Below are 15,103 nucleotides of genomic sequence, written 5' to 3'. Positions count from 1 at the left end.
CAAACTAAAAAATCACCTCAGACTTGGCAGGTTTTACTCACTTTCTAATGAGCCCTAGAAAAAGACATCACTGCTGAGCTATAAACATTTGACCAGAGATCAAAAGGTTAGTATTCGAAAAGGAAAAAATCGCCACAAAAAGCCTTCACGCACAGAAAGCAGGGGCTTTCGCAAAACTTACTAGTGTCTATTCCAAATGCATAGAATATTTCTTCAGCCTCACCTGCTTCTGCGAACACACTGTTACGTACATTAGAAACAAAAATTTCACTGCTTGCACAGGTCTTGCATTACGAGCCACAGATGACAAATGTTAAATTAAGCCTTTTAATGAGCTGTTAGAAGGTCCTCCAATATGACTAGTAGTGTACACAGCAAGAGCCCAAACTGAGCCCAAACTGACGAAGACTGAGCAGATAAGAACTATAATTTGCCAAACTCAGACGTTTTGACACGTTGTCCATGCCAAAATTGGCAAGCATTAGAAATTATAAGGAGCCACTCCTAGTCAACTTCTTTAAACATAGCCATGAAACACGCTACTTGATTGATTTTTCTAAAATAATACTGTAAATTTCCAGTCCGACGCTTTCAAAACATTCAGATATTTGATTCCTTATTGCAACTGTTGTCAAGACAAGGAAAGGATCCCTATAGTGCCAGACAATATACAAAATACAGACTAAGCAGATAAAAAAAAAAAGATCCTAAATACCTTCAAATCTGTGCAACGAAGAACACAAAAATCGATTTACTAGCAATGAGCAGTAAAAAAAACCCCACCAAGATAGAAAACAGAAGAACAAGGCAGCTGAATTTGTTATAATATAGGCCAACAAACTAGACTGTTCTTTTATTTATTTTACACTAGCAGATTAAACTGTACAGAAGGCAGTAAACATTCACACTTAAATGCTAATCCAGTTCAACAATTTACCCCAAAATCACACCCTAACTATTCTACCCTGGAAGACGCTCAGGAATATGTGCCTGGAAAAAATAAACAGCTGTGTAGGTCTTGATATATTGTTTCTTTTTTAAAGAAAAGATAAAAGGCCAGTCACTAAGTGGTATTTACTATTTTCATTTGTTCCTTTTTCCCCCCACCTTGAGCCTGACAGCAGTAAAAATTTAAAAACACAGCCAGACCAAGGAGCTCGAGAATTGTGTATTAGAAGTTCAAGTTGCTGCGTTCGATTGTGGTGCTTTTGTTGTTGGGTGTTTTGTTGGTTTTTGTTAGGGGTTAGGTTTTGTGGGTTTTTTTTTTTTCAAACCTGGAAGAAGTACCCTTGCACTAGAACATCTCATGTTAAGACAACTTTCTGGGAGCAAGAAGCATTTACGCTCAAACGTTTAAATCCCTAAGGAGTTTCCAAGAACAATGGAAACCCACACTGACAGATTCTTCAGAAAATACATTTGATCACAGGCTGAAGCGCCAAATCCATAAGCTGGCGTTCTTAACGCTAGCGCTGCCTTCGTACGCACAGATTTAGGGACTACACTGTTTTAACTTCTGGAAGCAACTTTGCTGGCAGGGAGCTGCCAGGCTAATGCTGTCAGCGTGCCAAGCCCCATCGCGGGGGGGACAAGGCTGATCTACCGTGGGAGGAGGGAACAGGCTCGGCAGACAACTCCGCTGGCAGCGCCAAGAAATCCCTGCTGCTGTCAGGGCTGCCTCGAAGGTCCTACAGCCGCCAGTGCGAGCTGGGAAAGGGGCGCACAGCCTCTGGACTTGACAGCTCCCTCCCAAAGGCTCTAGCAACTTCTGCCCGGCGCAGCGCTGCAGCGCGCCCAGCCCGCCACCTCCGCCGCCCGGACGAGGAAGTTCCCGCGCCCTCCTCAGCGCCGGTCCCAGAAGGTTCCTGAAGCCCGCCCGGCACCCTGCTTGCTCCGCAAGCCGCCTCCCGGGGGAAAGGGGGGCTCTGCCCGGGCCGCCGCCCCCGCGGCTGAGGGGCGACCCCCCGCCGGCCGCCCCGGCCCGCGCGGCCCCGCGCATGCGCCCCGCAGCCCCTCACCGTTGCCGGGTGACTCGCCCTCCCCGCCGTCCTCAGCACCAGCAGCAGGTTCCTCCGCCTCTTCCTACCCCGGGGGCCGGCGCGGGCCTCTCCTCGCCGCTCCGCTCCCCTCGCAAGCCTCCTCCCTCGGCCGCCCCCGCCGTCTGCCGCGGCCGCCGCGCTGCCCGGACCCGGGCGCCGTCCGTCCCCAGAGCCGCTCGGTCGCTCGAGCGCGCCTCCGCGAGCGGGGGGTCCCCAACGGTAGCGGCGGCAACTGGCGGAAGTGACGCGCTGACTGACAGGTGCAGCGCGCCCCCTCCCCCGGGGTCACGTGCTGCGGGGCGGGGAGGGGTCGCTGGCGGCGCCGCGGGGCGGGGCTGAGGGGGGCCCGGGTGAGGGGGCCGCGGCACCCCCGCGCCTCGGTGAGGCACCGCACCGGCGGGTGGAGCCGCCCGGGGCAGGGGGCTGAAGGCCGGGGGGCGCGGCCTGCCTCGGGCCGTTATGGCCCCGGGCTGCCCGGCTGCAGGCGGCGCCGCGCCCGGGAGCCGCGGGCAGCGAGCCGGGCATTAACCTCCTTTTTCTCGGTTCACCCGCGGCGTGACTCAGCCTTGGGCCCGGCGGGCGCGGGGCGCCCGGAGAGCGGCCGCCGGTGGCCCCTGCCCGGCCCGCCGCCGCCCCCAGGACCAGGTCGGAGCAGCCCCTGCGGATTTTCTGAATTAAAGCATCCAGAGCGATCGCTCCCGAACTTTTCCCGAGCGTAGGCGCGCCAGAAGTAACCCAGTGCCCTTTGACAAAGAGCTAATGCGTTTTGAAAGACAAAATTTAGCACCCTTACACCGAGTTAGCACAAGCGAGGAGACGCCAGCTTATGCCAGAAGTGTGAAGAGCCGAGCCCGACAGTCTGTGTTCCCACATGCCACGTTGAAACTACAACAGCTTTTTCTGGCATGCGGTGCCAGCAGCCATAGGTGGTGGGTTTAATAAAGCGTTTAAGGAAATTTGGATTTAGTTTTAAAAAAAAAAGCTCTCGGGGGAAAGCTTTTCTTCCCGTGAAAAACTGACAAAAGAACGTATGAAAGCAGGAAAACGGTAGGAGGAGGACGGGATGCATTGAAACTTCTGTATTGCCGATAGCTGGGAGGGTTTTTATTTCAGATTCTCCAACATGGATTCTAAATTTTATCTAGAGATACATTTGTAAGACTCATTAAGAGGTTTTGCATTTAGAATCCGAAGAAGGGAGAGTCAGGATTCCTCGGTAAATAAGCCTGGTTTTAATCAGATCTAAAACTGTGTTTTCCTGCTAGAAGATCCTGGTATAGTTAGGAGGTGCCATACAAAAACAATAAAGTGTGTGGGGTCAGGGCAAACAACTTCTCAGGAGGTCTGTATTTGCTGTCAGTCCACTTGCACAGCAGATTTCTCTCCTCGAACAGCTAGTAAAATTTCCTTGCATCAGGATGAGCTTTCTGAATTTGTATTTTGTATACATAGCTGTGTTCTTTCTGATTCATTTAGCCTCATCAACAACAATAAAGATACTGAATCAGAACAAGCTGGCAATTTTGTTGATGAAACATGGGAGAGAGCGGACTCCAGCTGGCTCTCCAGCAGATATGTTGGCCAGTTGACAGGAATAAAACTGCAAGAAACCTGACACAGAAAACACACGCAGCGCGAGGAGACAGACAGCAGAGGCAGGCAGGTAGGCAGGCACTGCACAGCACCTGTTCGCTGGTTTTGAGTCCAAGACAGTGTCTTCCCTCCTCTGAACTGGCTCCGAGTACGCCATTTCGTGCCAGCTTATCCTACCTCCTTTCAAACGCTTCCAATGTTCCTTGCAGGGGGCAGACATATGCAGTCCCAGGCTGCCATTTTAGTCTTTTCTGCTCACTTTGTGTTCCCGCTGCCTTTTTCTAAAAGGTTGAGGAGAACCTGGGAGTCCGGGCGCTTCAGCCACTCTTTCCAAGATAGTAAATATAGAGGAAAGGGAGGCAACAACTTAATGAGCATCTGCATGGTTACACTGCTGAAATACAGCTATTCAAGGCGTCTGCCTCTCGGATCATTTCTAAAAGTTACCAAGGAGCAACATGGTAGCTGTCCCTGTCCATTTTTCGCTATCTCAGGGCACAGCTCAGATTTTATAGTAGTACTTTGTAATTCTCCCACTAACGTGATACTCAGACCACCGCACAGCTCAGACACTCAGCCCAGTTTTGGCAGTCTAGACAAGACAGCATGGACAGTCTCGTTTACCCGCTCCGAACCTGCAGGCACATGCAGAGCAGCCCCAGCACAAGCAAGAGCTGTGCAGGTGTGTGGCTGCAGGCACACTACGTGACATAGGACTGTCGCCCACATTTCGGGACATATGACAATGCATTGCCTTGCACAGTGACAAGGCCTTGGTGTGAGGCTGCTCACAAGGAGAAGGACCCATTCCCCAGCTGCTGCACAGCTCCAGAAGCTTGGCCAATGCATCTGGTCAGCATCTGGCTCCTAGGACCGAAGAGCCAGAATGCCACAGCATCCCTGTGCCATCAGTAAATCCAAGTCCAGAGCCACAACGACAAAGGGTGAGCCATTTCTGCAGCTCAGTTTCTCTTACACGTCCAGCTAAATTGTTCAGCCTAAAAGTTTTGCAGAGATTCTGCTGCTAGGTGCTCATAAAGTAACCCGGTGTATCTAATTACTAGCGCAATTCCCTTGTTTTCAGGAAGAGCTATTCATGAGCACAAGTCATTGTTACCAGCATATGTCACAGAAGAACTGGAGCCATGTTTCCTTCATGGGTCCCTGATGTCAGTCCTGACCTAGTATGACTTTAGAATAAATACGCTCTGAACACTTTGGTTTCCAATTAAGTCTAGTTCCAGCAACAGCCCTACATTATTCCTCACCAGAAATTGAAGCAAGTGAAAGAAAAATAGCCCTGTCCCAGCTGTGCTCACTGTTGTACAGGACTTAGTACAAACTGAGCTAGAATACTCCAGAACTTAAATCAATTTTGCAATGCCATGCAATCCTTTGAACACTGATAGCCTGTCGTGCAATTCTTTACCTTCTTACTGGGTCGTTATATTACTAGAAGGAAATAGAAATCTGATGCATAGCAAAGCAAGACACCATCTGGTGTAATACTGTATGTATGCTGCTGTATATTACATGCCAACAGTTTTTACTTGGAAGGGGACACACACAATTTTCTATGTGTCAGCGAAGTATTTGCTTTTGGGTTTAATTGTTCATCCACAAAAATATTATTTGATATACCCTCTCTTCTGGACTTGGAAGCGTTGTCTTAACGGATCAGGTTTTGTCTTAAATAGATCCTATTGGTATGTTGCAAAAATATTGACAAACATGAGTCCTTTCAACACCAAAGAAGATTTAGCAAACAGTAACACTTTCCAGCTGGTTGCTCTGCAAAATGCTTTCCTTTCCTGCATATTTCATCCAGAAACAGGGACATGTCCCCAGACCGAGTCTTTACTTCGTTTCTCTTTTCCAGCATTATAAAATTTTCTAATAAAACATTTTGTTTCAGGATGTCCACACAAGACACTTGGCCATGTTGGACATCCGTAACTCTCCATGGAGGCTCCTGAATCAGCAACTATCCAGTTCTTCTGACTTACGGTGTCAAAAAGGCACCTAAGAATCAAAGTCCATTTTTAAAGCTTTGCCCTGTATTAACAAATGAAGCTTCACAGTGCTGAAGCAAAGAAGGGAAAGAAGTTGGTTCATGGAAACAGAAACTCCAGCACAGAGAAAGACATTCAACTTTCCAAAGACTGTCTACCATTACCAGACACATATGTAAGGAATTTTTTTAACTGAATTCAATACCGAAGGCATGTGTTCTACGTAAATGTCAGACTTTTTTACTCATTTTTCTACCAGAGTTCTGTGATTAAAATAAATATTTACAGCATAAGATTTTTTCCCCTGACTTTGAATACCTTTTGGATCTGAATCTTTGTTTTGGAAGATCTGTCTTTAAGATAGAGATCTAGGAAAATGGGGCGAATGGTTCTTCTAAGGCTTGTTCACATTTAATTGCATGGCTGCAGACTTAACAGGAGATAATTCTTTCCTTCTTGAAATTGAAGACATTGAAAGGTTAATTCAGTCTTCTCAGTTCCATTTCCTTCCTTCTGTTCCCCTTCCCACACTCCCCCCCCCATCTGTAGACAGCCGAATTATTTGAATTTTATGCAAGCTAGTATTCATCCAAAGAGAAAAAATCATTCAATGTATACATCAGACAAGCGAAAATTACAATATTGCACACTTCTGGTTTTTACTTCCTACTTGCTTTCCTCTGCATTCACTGGTTCGGGCTGTGGACAGACATGAACTCATGCCCTAAAGCCAGCCTCCACTTAGAAGTTAACTTGAAATGCTTGAATGATGTCCCCATCCCTTTTGAATTCCCATTCTTTGCACTCACAAGGATCCATACTTGAGCCTCCATGGTGCTTTTAACTGGAGCTGAGGAAAGGCTACAGTCCAAGTCAGCACAAATTGTCTGCTGCCAACACAATCACTCTGTGCTGCTCTCCTGTTATTTCATGGTGTGGTCACTCACACTCCAAGTATACTAACTCCAGAGGAGTCAGTTTGAGCATAGAGAGCTCAAGTTAACCCTGTTCTGAAGACAGAGCCTTAATAAGACTGAAGTTAATTTCTTCACATATATTTGCAAGAAAAAAAGCCATAAAAGTAGTCATTGGAAACGTTCTAGTTCAGTCAGGTTCTGAAGAGATAGCTGTTCACTTCAGAAGCTGTGAAAGGAAAATAGTCTCTTATATTATTATTATTAATTTTTTACATTTTAGAGAAGAAAAACAGCTTTTAACATACCATACTTGCAGCTTTCATTTGAACAGGCAGAAGTTAACAGAGGTGGAACTTACTGATTACCACTTTCTTACATAATCATTGACCTTGTACACAGTATGTAATACGTATGTGTTTGGCTTATTCTGTGTAGCAAGCTTATAAAACTGGGAAATGATTTTTGGAAATGATGATGTATGAAACCCTTCAATTAGAAATGCAAGTTTATGTTCTGGAAGTTGCTCAGAGATCAGCTAAAAAAGATACTTGGCTGCCTAGTCTGTTGCTCTGCTTCAGCAGCCTGGTTTCATCGAGCAGCTGAAAAACATCAGGGTTTATCATCTTGTCCCCAAAATGTAAAACTGACTTAAGCTTCCAGGAGGTCCCAGGCTGTTGAAAGTGGCATGATTTGGCTACACAAAGAGAAGTGCTGGTCAGGCTCCCATCAAAACTACATCCACAACCCTGTGCTGCAGAAGTCAAGGATACCACGACTCCCTATCTATCTACCCCAGCGCCATGCAGATTGTAGCAACAGACTCACCTATTGTCCTTTTACATCTGGACAAAAAGAAAATCTGAAGTTAATATAAAATTAGTAGATCCCTGGATTTCATTTTTATTATCTTCTCTTGGATTATCTGTTTGGTGCCAAAATTTAATCTTCATAAGGAATAGTGATTTTCCTTTTGTTCATAGCAGAGAGCGAGAAATTCAACAGTGGATTGTTTAATTCCAGAGCAGCCAGCTACACTGAGAAGAGCCATGTTTAAGCACACTCCCAACACTCACCCAAGACTTCTCCATCTTATTCTTTCCCTAAGAGCTGCTGCTTGCAAGAGATGCTTCTGTCCAGAGACAGAAAGGAGAGAGATAAAAACAAAAGGACTGTTAGTAAAGACTGAAAGTCATGCTAAACTAGCATTTCTAGACCAGAATTCATCACAAACTGTCATGTGCTCTATAGCATATTAACTAATGTGACTAATACATCACATGCTTCTTTCCCCACCCTGTCTTTGGGAGAGAAGCATGTGCATGGACATTTTGTAGTAATTTTTTTTCCTTTAATAATGCATGCATGTGTCACTGCATTTTGCTAGAAAAGGCCAGGCCAAAGCCAAGTGTTTTATGCTGGAAGACACACTTTTAGGTCATTTCTCAAGAAAGTTCTGTTGCAAAAATCTCCATCTGGTTAAACTTTTAAAAATTCACCCCCATGCTGAGTTTTTTAAGACCAAGAAAGAGGGAGAGAGGAAATTTCCACTCCCACTAGCTTATGTTTTCTCTTGCTGCTCTTTGCTGCAATGGGACTCCTAGTATAGACTGTCTAAACTCCAGAGCTATTTGGAAAACACAGGGTTGGAAAAAATAGCCCCAGCAGAAGGACTATCTACAACCAGCCTCTCCCCTCATCCTCCGACCGCACCTACATTTAAAAGTTCAATGGTCTCGATAAGAAAAATGAAACACCTTAGGTAATGATAAAACATACAACAGAAGACAAGTATCGAGTATTTGCACACCAGCAGTGCAGTGTTATGGCAAACGCTGCCAAAGAGAGATCATTGCCTTCCTTACACCCCCAGGATTCATTGTCTCTTAGCCTGGGAACCTGTCTCCGTTCCCAAACATGGATATTTTTTTTGGCAGCAAGACGGAACAAAAGGCACAAAGAGAACTAAGAAAACCCTTTCAGTGAAGCTGTAGTCTTTTTTTTTTTTTTTTTTTTTTGCTGTTCCCCTAAGGACGGGAAGCCTTCTAAGGACAGCTTATAACACATGCAAATCCTGCTACCTTTTTGGAAGGTGCTCAACGCTCATAGGGACCTAAAGGAGTTAGGGTGCTTGCAGATTCCAGCCCACCTTTTGACCTTGGAAAATTAATCCCCTACCTTTAGCACCAAAAATACCACAACATTTTGAAAATGAAATCACTGTTATATTTGAGTGGGTGTGTTATTTCGAGACAGCACTAATGTGATTATAAAATCAGTTGTGTCAGCTTATTGGCTCAGCTACAGACACTGATCTGCTCGAGCGTCTGTTCCTCGAACAGGCTGCTCACGTTAGGGTGCTTTGTCCCCCCTCAGCCCCGTACAGAAATAGATGTGATCCGATTCCCACTGTTGCACCAAAGAGAAAGAAACCCCTTCTTCTCGCATTTGCCCACCTAGTCTCCACAAAACATGGCATTTCCAGAGCATCTCTTCTGCCAAATGTGAGCACAGCATCCCCCCAGCCCGTGAAGGGCTACAGCCCCTCTCTCCCTCTCTCTCTCTGTGCCACTCGCTCCTTAGACTCTCCTCCAAATTTTCCTTTGCCCTTGATCTCCCTTTAAACATTTCCTCTCACCTATGACTGCATTCTGGTGGCAAGTATTTGTGTTCCCCTGTTTCTCTGTGGGTGTCTGACAGACACTCGGTGGCTTATGCTGCCAGGCACAGTTTAATGCTGTCAGTGGCAGGTGATTCACTGGTATCAGAGGTGTCAGCCCTGGCAGGTTTGACTCAGCCCTTCATCCTTTGGCAGCAGATTGAAATAAAATGCAATTCCCCTTGTATCTGAGGCAGCTTTTCAGAAACAACCGTACCAATATAGCTTTACGTGCTTTACGTGTATAGGATCTGTAAAGATCCCATAGTCTGCTTCCTCTGCTGGCTTGCTATTTTTTTAAATTTTTTTTTAATTTTTTTTTTTTTTTTTTTTGCATTTCTGTGTGCTGGACCATTCAGCTGCCTCTGTGCACCCCAAAGCCCGTGAAGTTTCATTGCTGCCACAAACCTGCCAAGGCTGGGTAAATGCCATGTTCCCATTACTGAAGGTGGTGACTCTGAAATCCTGCCACTAAAAACCTGCCTAGTAACTGCTTTGCTCCTCATATAGCAAGAATACTTCAGTTCCCAGTGAAAGCAAAAGGCATCTGTGTAAAATATTCCCTATCTTTCCCTCCCGTGACCAGCCTCAATGCTGTATGCAATACCCTCAGGCCAGGCTCCAAACTTTCCATATGAAAACTACATACAGCTGTCTGTCCTGCACGGAGTATGTAAACACGGGGTTTGAATCCAGTGTGAGCAGTGTTTGATGTTTGACCACAGTACTGAACTTACAAGCTACAGGAACTTGACAGGCACTTTATGCAATGGTTGAGATGTTTGTTAGGGAGATGAGTATCTACTGATTTCAGCTGAGGGTAAGAACACATAATTTCTCAACATTATGTTACGTGGACTAACGCTGTTGCACCTTCCTCAGAAACCCAACCCAGTATCAATTAAAACCCTGGTCATCTTCAGCCTAAAAACCCAAACAACATATGCCAGACTGTTTTTAATACTAAGTCTGCCGATAAATCAGGCAATTAAAATGGTGGTGGTGAAAAACCAAGCATGCTCACCCTGTCTTACCGTGTTTAGAAGAGCCTGAGCTCTGCTCTGGGTGCGAGGGGCCAAGCCCACGACTGCAATCAGAAAGCCAGGAGTGAGATTCTCCCACTCTGCCGTCCTGAGTACTTCATTTGCTCTCTACATATTGAGAGAATTTGTGCCAGTCTAAAAGTTTAAGAGGTTTTGCCCTTGTAATCCCTCTTCATAATAAGAATTCTAATTGTTACTTCTAAAAAATTTAAAAATTGAAAGTCATGAACTTCCTGAATTCATGAATCATTCAGATTGGGGTTTAAAGTCTTTTTCTGATCTTCTAAATCTGGTGTCCAGCCTAACAAGAAGTAGTTAATGCTCTCTCTTTAAACAGACACTAAGACCGTTCAGTGTCAAGTCTCGGCTACAGCTTACATCGAATATTCACCCAGGGGCTGCCTTCCTGCTTATTCCCAGGGGATTTTGGTCAAGAACACAGCTTTCTATTTTTGACAATTGGTTGGACTAACGGGGTGGAAAGAAGGGAACTGAGCCCTGACACTAAATACGACTGGTACGCACAGACGTTGATTGCACGTGGACAGTCAGTGCAGATGCAGAGCTAACCGAGCCAGCCTGCACAGCTCAACCGAGCTTTTAGCGTAACAAAAATGTAGCTGCACTGCTGCCAGGATGGTCTTAGGTCCAGAAGCAGCACAGCCAGGTTCCTCCTTTACCTCAGCTACTGCAGACATGGCTATAGGGCAAAAATGCTCTTAGACTAGTGTTTGCCAGGGCACGCAGCAACCCCTGCATTCTCTGAAGACAGGGAAAACGGGATGGAATAAGGAAAGGATCACTGGGTGGAAAGAACCACTATTCATGAATGCTGGTGAGGAAGAATGGTCATTTCTTTTCCTGCATTTCATAGAATCATTGAGGTTGGAAAAGACTTTTAAGATCTAACTGCAAACCTGTTCATTATTTCAATTTAAACAAACGTTGGAAGAAGAGGTCCTTAAAACATATTAAAACCATTTTCTCCACATGCACATGCCAGACTCAAACCCACTCTACCTAAGCCTGTTATGCCAACGGAAAGATCCACAGCACCTTCCCAGGGCTCTCAATCAGCTGTCAGACACCTCCGCCCCTCTGTTGTCAGTAGAGAAACCTGGATACTCCTAGGGCACAATTAATTTTATCCCAGGTTGGTTGCTCCCTATTGTCTATCACGGAGTCTAGACAAGTAATCCAGATGGAGACATCTGAAGTTACATGAGAGGAAACCCACGCCAGCATCTAGGAGGATGCGCACAGCCCTTCCTTCCCAAACCCGAGGGCCTCGGAAAAATGATTCCCCAAATAATTTTGGGCAATGTAGCTGGAGCCACATCACAGCCACAGGGATGTCCACAGCCCCCGACAGCAGCAGCTCTAGGAGGTGGCTACAGGTGGTGCCCACGTTAAAACAAGACATGTCTTGCAGACACAGGCAAGGGCTAGTGGCCATTGTAAAGGTTTTTCTGAAATGCATCGCTCAGCACCTGTAGCACATTCTCCCGTTGCTGCAGCTGAAGAGGGTCCCTGCAAGAGAGTCCAGGTGGTCCACACCGTCGGGAGGGAGGGATGCAGGGAACAGCCACGCAAGCGGGATGGGCCAGCACGGCTTCTTGCCAAGCAAAGGCAGGAAGGTTGGCTGCGGGCGTCCACGTGCCATCAGGCTGACCGAAAAGGGAGCGAATGAAGAGTCCTGGTATTCCTTTCAGGACACATTCCTGGACACCATGCGGTGCTCAGGCTGTGCTTATCTCAGATTTGGCCCATGATTGCAGCGATTGACCATGCTTGTGCTTAGAGCCTCCCGGAGCCCCTCGTGCTCCTGCCAGCCTGAGTGGGTGGGGATGATCCCCAGGCACGTCACTGGAAGCACCTAAAACGTCCCCACAAACTAATCAGGCAGCAGCAGCCCTTGCATGAACTCCAAACCTCAGCAATGTAAAAGAAGGGCAGGAAGGGAAACTTAAATACCATCATCTTGGTAAAGGAGGAGAAAAAAAAAATACCAAGATGTGTTTTAGCGGTTTTCCATGTCAGTTTTCCCATTTCCCTCCCTCATTGTATTTTCTGCAGCAGCAATCTGTCCTTTCCCTAAATGCTGAGCAATCCCGGCACGAAACTAATCAATATTAATAGCGATGGGCTCAGGCAGGGGGGAGGAGAGGAGAGGAGAGGAGGGATTACCCTGACCTTTTTCAACTCACACTGCCTCAGACGGCCACCAAGCAGCTGAGGAGAGAGCAGCCAGACGGTAATGCCATGTGGTTTTAGTGGCTTTTAATTTTTTCATTTTTTTTTCATGTGAATTTTTACTTCTGTTGTCTCAGTGCAGATATAATGAAATCTGATTGTCTTCAGGAAGGAAAAAATTATAATTATATCAGTCATCTCCGGGCCAAACCTCGCCTTGATGGGAAGCTCCACTGAAATAAGGGGAATAGTGCCCAGCCTAGATTTTAGCTTGATTTTCTATTAAAAACAGGAGTGGGATTAGGGAAGTTTTGACAGGTGAAGTGTTGAATGCCGGTGTGCTTTGTGGATTTCTCTGATAATGAACACAATCAAAGCCATTGAGCCTGCGACTGGGATATTGAGTGCGAGAGCAAACAAAGGGCTGGGTGAACCCGTCCTCTATTGTTAGGCACAAGTGTCCACAGCAGCTCATCCAGATATGGGTATGTATGTGCTCAGGACAGGGTGTTCAGAATTAAAGACAAATCTTACTAACTAAAACAAAATCATAATTGAAGCTTTGTTCATATTGGATTTGGGGCTTATTGTAGCCTTTCTGGTTAGCAGCGTTTCTTAAAATAGAGGTTTACGTCAGGAGGCACAGTGGATTATTGGCAGTTAATGCATTGTCTTTGCTTTACTGAAATATTTTGGTTTTCATGTGCAATATATGATTTTTAGAAATTTCATCTGAAAAATCTAGATAAAATTGTATTTATGCCTTTCCTTTTTGCTCTGAAAGAGCCAAGCCTCAGGGAGAGGTCCTAGATTGAGGTGTTAGATTTGTGGGGGGTTTCTGAATAAACATTTTTATGGTATTTTCATGTTTTTTCTTTTGAGCAAAAAGTGCTTTGCAGATGGCTGATATCGCAGCACTAGCTAATGAAGCCACGGGTGTGTTTTTCCTTTCTTTGTCAGGACCCATCATGTCCGACAAACCAGATTTTGCAGAAATTGAAACATTTGACAAGACAAAGCTGAAGAAGACAGAAACCAGAGAGAAAAATCCATTGCCCACTAAAGAAAGTAAGTACTTATGAGGCTATTTGAACCATGAGTAGCAAGGACACAATCTGTATTGCAGTTCATATGCAAAATGAATACTAATCATAGGATTACGGGCTCAAACTCATCCCTGAATTTAACTGGGGATAATACTAAGACTTGTACTCTGTGCTGGCCAAGGATACAAGTGGTTATAACCTATGGTGCATTTTGTCTGAAAAGTCCTTTCTGATGGGATTGCTCTCGTTTCTGCTAAAAGCAAGACCAGATTTTCTGCTGGTTGCAGTTAACAGGATCAAACTGTTTGTAATTACCATGTCACCAGCCCCTTCGGAGGCACAGGTGCCCAGGGGAACCCTTGCACATCCCTGGCAGGCCAGGCAGCATCCCCAGAAGGTGCCCGGGCACTGGATTTAAGGTGTTATCAGGCAGATAAGCTGCTGCCCCACCACTGGCACCTGCTATCAGCCCTGGCCTGGAGTGCTCCAGGCACCTTCTCTGGGAATAAGGCTGCAAGAAAAACCCGTCATCATCCTTGCCTAACAGGCAATCTTCCTTAGCGAAGCACCCCTGAGCTTTTCTCGTGCAGGGGCCTCTCCCGTACACGCACTGTGCACAGGCAGCCAGGTGAGGGTTGCGGTTCACATCCAACTTTGGATGTGAAAAGGTCATTTCTCTGCATTTGGACCAGATTTTGTGAGCAGTTTCCTTCAGAAGAGTACCACTAACCACTTTGGATGTGTCAGTACCGATAGGCGTGGAGATGCGTTGTCCCTCGACATAAGATATGGGTTTTTTCCCTCTTTATTATCCCTAGCAATGCTAAAGCTGTAAATGGAAGAGGAACTTTGCCCGTCATGAACTGCACCCTACTAGCTCCACAGCTGTGGGAGTGAGGGGCCATTTCCAGGTGGCCAAAGAAAACAAGTGCGGACTTACCATCCCCCGGCTTTAAGAATGACCGTAGAAATCTGTATCCTGCAGAATCATTATAATGCTTATTGATGATGGTTTTGTTTCCTCTGTTTTTCTGGCAGCTATTGAACAGGAAAAGCAAAGTGAAAGTACAGCCTGAGCATAAAATTGAAGATGTGACTGCTGCTTCTTCAGTGGGGTTTTGGATTCAGAGTTGGGTTGTTTTGTTTTGTGCATCCCCCTCCATGTTTGTTGCCCATTTATTTTAGCAAACATTGGCTCATTTAATGTTCCCCTGGAAAGAAGTTTGGTTTGTATTTGTTGAACAAGATACCATGTATTTGTATTCTTAAAACTGTAATTCCAAGTTCTGTATCAAAGCCGTTACTTGCCCAAAAAAAAACCATTTGCATAAAAATTGTTTCCCTAAGCCTCACAATAAACAGGTTTCTTCTGATCAGCTGTCTTTGAGCCTTGCAGAAATAAGTTTACACTAAACTCTTACTAGCATCCTTCTCACTTTGCACTGCCACAGCACCTAGAGGGCACAGCCAGGTTGGGAAGAATTACCCCAGGCACCCACAGGTCCCCGAGGCCGGCACACAGCCCCTCTAATGTCACCCCAGATGGCACCAACACCCCAGACACCCCTGACTGCCTCTGCAGCAGCCTGTAGACTTCACTCCTT

The 15,103-nt window shown here is 45.9% G+C and overlaps 1 protein-coding gene across 5 annotated transcripts in view; it reads right to left on the bottom strand.

Moving 5' to 3' along the window:
- Positions 1-2,264, bottom strand: part of FAM13B (family with sequence similarity 13 member B) — a 51,195-nt gene extending 48,931 nt beyond the window's left edge. For 3 of the 5 annotated variants that reach the window (XM_080398466.1, XM_080398464.1, XM_080398468.1), the window contains exon 1: positions 2,019-2,264. The gene's annotated coding sequence lies outside the window, so the exon portion shown is untranslated. The remainder of the gene's footprint in view (positions 1-2,018) is intronic. The other 2 variants (XM_080398465.1, XM_080398467.1) reach the window with 2 other exon arrangements.
- Between the last annotated feature and the right edge of the window lie 12,839 nt (positions 2,265-15,103).

This window comes from Falco punctatus (assembly GCF_963210335.1).
Source record: "Falco punctatus genome assembly, chromosome: 8".
In the NCBI taxonomy this organism is placed as follows: Eukaryota; Metazoa; Chordata; class Aves; order Falconiformes; family Falconidae; genus Falco; species Falco punctatus.
This window is presented reverse-complemented; position numbering and strand designations above follow the sequence as displayed.